Source organism: Ictidomys tridecemlineatus, chromosome 1 (assembly GCF_052094955.1).
Source record: "Ictidomys tridecemlineatus isolate mIctTri1 chromosome 1, mIctTri1.hap1, whole genome shotgun sequence".
Taxonomy (NCBI): domain Eukaryota; kingdom Metazoa; phylum Chordata; class Mammalia; order Rodentia; family Sciuridae; genus Ictidomys; species Ictidomys tridecemlineatus.
In genome coordinates this window covers 142,975,569-142,982,512 of record NC_135477.1, presented here as the reverse complement: position 1 = coordinate 142,982,512, position 6,944 = coordinate 142,975,569, and positions in this window count along the sequence as shown.

Genomic DNA, 6,944 nt, shown 5'->3' with positions numbered 1-6,944 from the left:
ATTCCCAATGTTAACATTTTTCTAAACTTTTAATTTCTAGAAAAGGAGAATATCATCACAAAACTCTCAAGAATAATAGTGGTACAGTATACTGTATTATTTTATCCTGCTCTAGTTGATTCACTCAATTACCTGAAATCATGCACAACTTTAAACTCATATATTGAAAATTAATTAATCTATAATTACATAAAGCTCATGACTTTATTTGTATTGTTGATGTGAGGATGGTGAAGGCTTTATATTCTGAGCAAATTTTATACTGTGTCCCAGTTTATAAGAAGCCTTTAAAGTCAATCAACAAGTATTCATTGAAAATTTGGTTAAAACAAAGGGATAAATATCATGTTTGTCATTCTCTATGATAATTGTGCAAGAATTCTATGACTTTAATAGTGAAGGTAATAGGCATGAAAAATTAAGTCATTTTTTCTAGCAGGAGGAAACCAAGACAATATAAATAATATTTAAGTGATTCATATACAATTAATAAGTGGTCCTTCAAATGACTCTATTTCTTTTCCATTTAACTAAGCAGTCTTCCACATAATCATTTTACAAATTTAATCATTGAAATATTTAAATTTTATAAATTGTTGTTTTCAAATTATTGTGATATACTCACCATAGTGTGTTATCCTTCTAGAAATAGTATTATAATTATGCATTCTAAAAAGCCACAAAATAATAAAACGAGAAAATTTAAAGTCATCACAAAGTCATAGCAGGTATATTCCAGATGAATTTAGGAATGTGCTTTGTAACAAGTATGAGTGATAAATAAACAAAATAAATTTTAGCCTCATATAAAGTTTTTATCCTCCTCCGCTTTTTTTTTTTTTTTTTTACATGAAGGCTCTAATTTAGCATAATGCGATTCGAATCCTCATCCATTGAGGGCTTTGTGTATCTCTGGGGTTTTTTGTCCAGGGCCCAGCCCCTGCTGGGACAAGTCTGCTGTGGGAGATTGAAATTCTCTCCTTCACTTCAGCTGCAGCTGCCAGCTTTGCCTCCCAGGCCTGCGTTCACCAAAACAATGATTACCTTGGACACTTGCTAAATCATGGAAATCTCATTTGCACCTAAATACAGTCTATGTACATGAATAATAATTGTTCATCTTTCGGGTAAAATTACATAAGCATATAGAGAAGCCACATAGTTGGACATGTTTATGGCTGCTTGGCTGAGAGTTTTCAAAAATCATTACATCAGGCTAATTAATCTTTCAAATTTGCACAAGGAGATCTGTCCACATTAAACAGTGCCAACATTTTCTTCTCCTCTATGTTGCCTCCTCTCAAACGAAACTGCCTTCCCCAGCCAAATTGAACATAGCCTTCATGGACAACATTTTCTGTGCCTTCTGACATGCATGATATTCTAAACCAATGGCTTTACATGCAGGAAAAATATTCTTTATAATCATGGAGACATGATCATGGTATAATAATGAGAAAGAGCATGCAATATGTTTTTATATATACCCAAGTTGAAATTTTGTTTCTTTCTCATGTTAGTCTGGGCTTATACTTTCTAAGCTTCAGTTTTTGCATGTTTGAGGCAAGGAGGGTAATCATAACTTAAAGGATTTTTAAGAGACCTGTTCAAGGTCATAGCAGCATAAATAGCCAACATAAGAACCTAGAACCAAAGTTCATGTTAATCAATATGTTCTACTGTCATCATAATTTTTCTGTAGCCTTTCCACTTCTCACAGTGCTGTTTATATTCAGGATAGTGAAAAGGTCATACTTAAAACCTATCAGCAATAGGGGAAAATTCACATTATCTTGTATTTCTAAACAATTTAAATTAATACCATGCGTATTACCCTTTGAAAATTGTCCAGCAGTATTTCCCACAGCTCATCCACCATCTCTCTAACTGCTTTTCTTAAGAATTGGATGCAGCCTGCAAAGGGCTGGGAGTGGTGACATGTATGAAGAAGTGCATTTGAAGAAATCAAAAGCCTAGGTCCGTTTTTCTTTCAAACTTCCCAATTTTTGTCATGGATGTTCTGTTATCATGATGCAATGTGTTTCTCAATTATGATGACTCTCTCTAATAGACTGGAACTTTTGGACTCTATTTTTTTTAACACTAGCACAGAATATGACAAAGAGAAATTAAAGAAGAAAGTGAAAGAGAGAAGATTAATAGTGCTTTTTGATGTTGGTGAAATCTAAGTAATAACCATAAAGAGTTACATAAATGAACATAAATCTGCAGGCTTTTAGAATGAACTTGACTTTCGTTTTGTTTTGTTTTGTGAAGAACTTGCATTGAACTCTTGAGCTTTGTCATTACATGTACTTCTTCCAAAAAAACATATGATGGACTAGATTAGAGAAAACACAAGATTTATAAATCATTATTTTAACTCTTATTTTTGGTACTTTTTGCATAAGCACACAAAAAATACTTTGCTTAACAATGTTCCTGAATTGTCCATGATAACTTGAAGATACTAAAAATCCAGACCACTAGATTTTATTAGATTAGCACTTTTTTTTTTTTTAAATTCAGTGAAGTTCAGGTCAAAAGCACTCCATAAACTGAATTTTCAGTTGCAGGAAGTTTTTAGCCAGAAAACAGGAAAGAGTATTAATCAAAAGTGAAAAGGTTTTGCTAAAAGCAAAACTGTTTTGGAAAATGATTTTAACAATCACTCGCCATGTACACAATTGTTTTCTAGTTGCAGTTCATTCGAATATTTTAAAGAAAACTGATGGGAAATTTTATTATTCAAGTATGCACTATATATACAATGAAATCCCAGTCACTCACTGGGGCAAGGCCAAAGTGACATTAAGGCTGAATATTTTAAAACCCAATTGTTCCATATTATAAAAGGAGAGCTTTCATGACAAATGTTCATTTCCATTATGAGGTCCACATAGGCATAATATTGTTCAAGTGAGAATGGCTTCTGAGCCATATATACTTTTAAAGATATTTTTTAAATGTCTTTAAAGTGATGAATGACTGGCACTATTATTCCTATTTTCATTTTTAAACATATTTTTACCAGTTCAGGAAAGATCTAATTTAATATCATAATCTGTAACTTCTCCCACATATTCATAGCAGTTACTCAACACTCTGCTTGAAACACAACTAAGTCCATTAAAGGTGCTAAAGGCGGTGTTTAGCTATTTTTAGAAGACATTTCTTTCTTAAAGAAGAGACAAGGCTTACAGACTCAAGATAAAAGCCAAGATATTCTGCCTCATGAAAATAAAAAATCAACCCAAAGAGATTTATTTTTCTATACTTCAAATGTCAAATGAATGAACCATTCCCTTGCCCCAGAGGCTTCCATACAAGGTCATGAATATACATCGAACATATCTATCAAATTAAAAAAAAAACAACCAATATTTTATTAAACATAAATTTTAGAATTAGTGAAACCACTTTTTGCCTCTAATATATTCTTTGAGGTATTGTTGAAATACCTGATTAAGGTGAAATAATCTGTCAATAGTTTCTTCTTTTTCCAATTCCAATCATAGATTTGCTTTAGCTTATCTGATAAAAGGTAGACCTGTTATGTAGTTGGGAGATAAAACAAGTATAAATCTTCAAAGTACTCTAAAATGTACTTTAAAAATTAATCCTGTAAAGAAACAGTGTCTTTTGAGCCTCACCACTAGTATCAGTCTTTGAATGTCACTTGTTCTACTTCATGGAAATGACACTGGTTCTGAAGCTTATTCTCTGAGGCAGAAGTGATTATGCCTTCCTCTGAGAAATTCAAACAAACTATACAATTAATGCAACATACTGTACAATAAAGTCAATACAAATTTCGGATGTGTTTTCACCCAACTGGCATTAGTTTTTCCATGGTTACCTTATTATTTTTCTGGAAATTTTCCTTCATTTTTGGAGATAAAGTATATGAAGTATCTTTACATTCATTCACAGAAGTTTAACATACATTAAATTTTTACATAAAAATAGTCTCATTTTTTCCCCTTTCACAAAGCTATTCAATTGGTTGTTAATTCTTTTTACCACAGTGTATCCTTTGTCTTAGTATGCTTTTTTCATTCAATCATCAAACATTAATTACCAACCATGGCTATGAATATTTATTTGTTCAACAAATATATCTTGAATGCTCATTAAATGGAAGAAATTCTAATGTAGAATTTGGGAATAAAAATGCATGTTCTTGATGATATTATCCTCCTAAAGTTCATAAAATGTTAACTAGCAAGCAAGCAGAATGCTGTTTGAAATAAAAAGCAATAGTGTTATTTTAAGCCCGCTAATCTAAAGAAACATTACCAGAGAAATGCCAATAGCTAACTGCAATTACATTATTTATTTTGGTAATTAGATTGATAACCTTTAAAATGTATCATACTATGCTTTAAATTAAATAAGCAAAGTATTTTTATACCTGATCTTAAGAAATGTTTTAATAGCTAATAACATTGGTAAAAATATATTTTTAACATCAAGATGTTTAAATTAAAAAAAAACATGAAAGAAACTTTTAATTGTAACCAGAGTCTTAAAAAGAAAGGAATCAAGGTGGCTGAATAGTGGTGTCCTGTGCATCACTCCTCCTGAGAGGAGAGTCATGGCAGCAAAGAAGAAACTGCTTAAGGAATGTGAGAGAGGTAGAAATCTGGAAATTAACAAATAGGAGCAAAGAACCCTAAATGGCATGGAAAGTCAGGAAAGCAATCCAGAGAAGGGAACACAGCAATTGGTAACTTCAGCCCAAGCCCCCTCAGCCAAAGACAAGGAAATTCAACCTGTCAGCCAAAGGTAAGTGGGAAACTGCCAGCGACTCAGATCCCAGCAGCAGACCAAAAGTCCTAACTGGAGGGGTATTCCATAGGAGTAATAAGCTTCAAGTTCAGAAACCTGGCTGGTGTAGAAATGACTCCTCTGCTACAAAAAAAAAAAGTACTCATTATGACCCTCCATCAATCCCCAGAACAAAATTATCTTATTTGTTTATTTTTATGTGGTGCTGAGGATTGAACCCAGTGCCTCACACAGGCAAGGCAAATGCTCTGCCACTAAGTTACAGTCCCAGGCCTCCCAGAACTAAATGATCACAATAGCAACTTCTACATGCCATCTTGGCTTGGGGGCCAGGAGCTGAAACCTTGACCCTGCCAAAAGCCTCAGAATGGTATGAAATTCACAGGGAAAAAGCCCCATGAGCAGCCTCTAGCTTCAGGATCAGTGATAGCCGTAGCCACAAGCCAGAGGCTCAGAAACACTTTTCTGGTGGGAATTAGGGAAGGTCTCCTTCCTTGCCCACAACCTTGAAATTGTAGCCTGTGGTTCACAGTCTTTGCTTTACCCATGTTGGTACATCTAGAGTTGGAAAAATTTCACCCTAGCCCCACAACTCCAGGAATTCATATGTCAGAGGGCCCAACCCATGTTAATATCTTCACTAGCCTGCAAGATCTAGAGACATTCTCCTTTCCACAGTTACTAATGCCACCATACTAGCGCAATCTGCTCATCTAGTGGAATCTGGGAAAGGCCCCATACCATCGTATGACTCCAGAAATGTGGCTACTGTTGCCACTTAGCATGACCTGTGCTAGCTCTGAGTGTGTTAGGGACAGTGCTCTCCATGTTCTATAGTACTAAGATTGAGGCATTTGCTGCTACAAGCACCAGTGGCACTAGGGCTCCATGAAGCCTGGAAACATACATCTTTTGAAGTCTATGTCCGCTACAAAGTTACACACTAATTATAATGAAATGGTGCAGCATAGACAACTGAGGTACTCATGCACAATGCTGATATCAGCCTAAGATAAAAAGATCATCGCACAATGACTATGCTTTTGAGCTCCCTGTATATGGAGCATATCTATCAAATGACAGTCCATATTCCATCTAAATGGAAAAATTTTTTTCTACAAAAACTAATTCATACAACAGAAAAAAATGAACATAACATCTGATGCACAGACAACAAAATAAGGACAAAAGACACATGAAAGAAAATATGATACCTCCATAGGAGAAAGAAAGTTATATTTCTCCAAAGTCCAGAAATAGAACTCAATTTGTAGGAAATATATGAAATACCTTAAAACAAAATTTAAAATAATGACTATAAGTAAACTTAGATGCAATAGAATATTGATTAATAATATAAATAAATGAGAAAAAAATCAAGTTTTAGATAGAAAATTTACCAGAGATAGAAGTCATTAAAAGACTCAATCAGAAACCTAGAAACTAAAATCTTCAATTAATGAAATAGAAAATACAATTGAAAACTTTCACAGCAGACTAGAATAAGCAGAAGAAAAATTTCTGAGTAAGAAGACCTTTTAAAAAAATTAAACAAAAATTAAGTCATTATACAAAATGAAGGAAGACTACAAAACTTAGGGAACAACATTTAATAAATAACTATTCACATTATGGGAATTCCAGAAGATGAAGAAAATGGAAAAGCATTGAAAATATATTTATGAATCATAGCAGAAATGTTCTAAACTCTTCAAACAAATGTAAGGATATTCAAAGTCAGTAAGTTCAAAAGACCTAACAAGATTTCAGCAAAATAGACCTTCAGCAGGGCTTATTATAGACAAATTGGTACAGTACAATCAATCCTAAAAATCTGAAGAGAAAAATCAAGTGACATATAAGGAAAGGGAAATTATTACACCTTTAGATTTCTCAGAAGAAAACTTAAGGGCCTAAAGTTAACTTACAGGCCACAAAAATCAAATACAAAATTAATAAAAGATAAGAAAAAATAAAGAGCAGAGCAGAGATTAAATAAAAACAGCACTAAAAAGCAATACAAAATATCAATGAAACAAGTACTTATTTTTTTGAAAGTATAAAGAAAATTGACTACCCGAGAAAAACACTGAGAAGACCCAAAGAAATTCAGAGATAAAAATGAGACATTAGGGGCTGAGGTTGTGGCTCAG